Raw genomic sequence first — 381 nt, 5'->3', positions numbered from 1 at the left:
TCAATTCCATCGTCGACAGGTACCAGGAGGCCCGTAAACAGGCGGCGGCGTTCCTGCGGTTCCTCCCTCGCCGCTCTCTAGATCCAGGGGCTGCTGGGCGGGAGCAGCTCTCGCTGCATACCTTCTCCTCATACCGCGAACAACAGAAACAGAGCGTCACTTCTCGTGCTCCCCCGCAACGGGACCGAGGTCAGCGGCGCTCTGGGTCGAGGGCTGCGCAGTCGAAGCCCGACCTGAGGGTCGTGCTTCAGAGGAAGTCCTCGGCCAAAAGGCCCTGACATAAGAGGTTCAGGGCCTTCGGGGGCGGCCCCTACTGGGGAAAAGTGGGGTGCACCACAGTATACGGTGTCCGTCTCTCCTCAGTGCCCTCGGGAGATTTTT

This window comes from Sinocyclocheilus rhinocerous, unplaced genomic scaffold, assembly GCF_001515625.1.
Source record: "Sinocyclocheilus rhinocerous isolate Xijiao unplaced genomic scaffold, SAMN03320098_v1.1 scaffold2981, whole genome shotgun sequence".
Taxonomy (NCBI): domain Eukaryota; kingdom Metazoa; phylum Chordata; class Actinopteri; order Cypriniformes; family Cyprinidae; genus Sinocyclocheilus; species Sinocyclocheilus rhinocerous.
The sequence above is the reverse complement of the archived record's forward strand: the minus strand, read 5'-3'. Positions refer to the sequence as shown.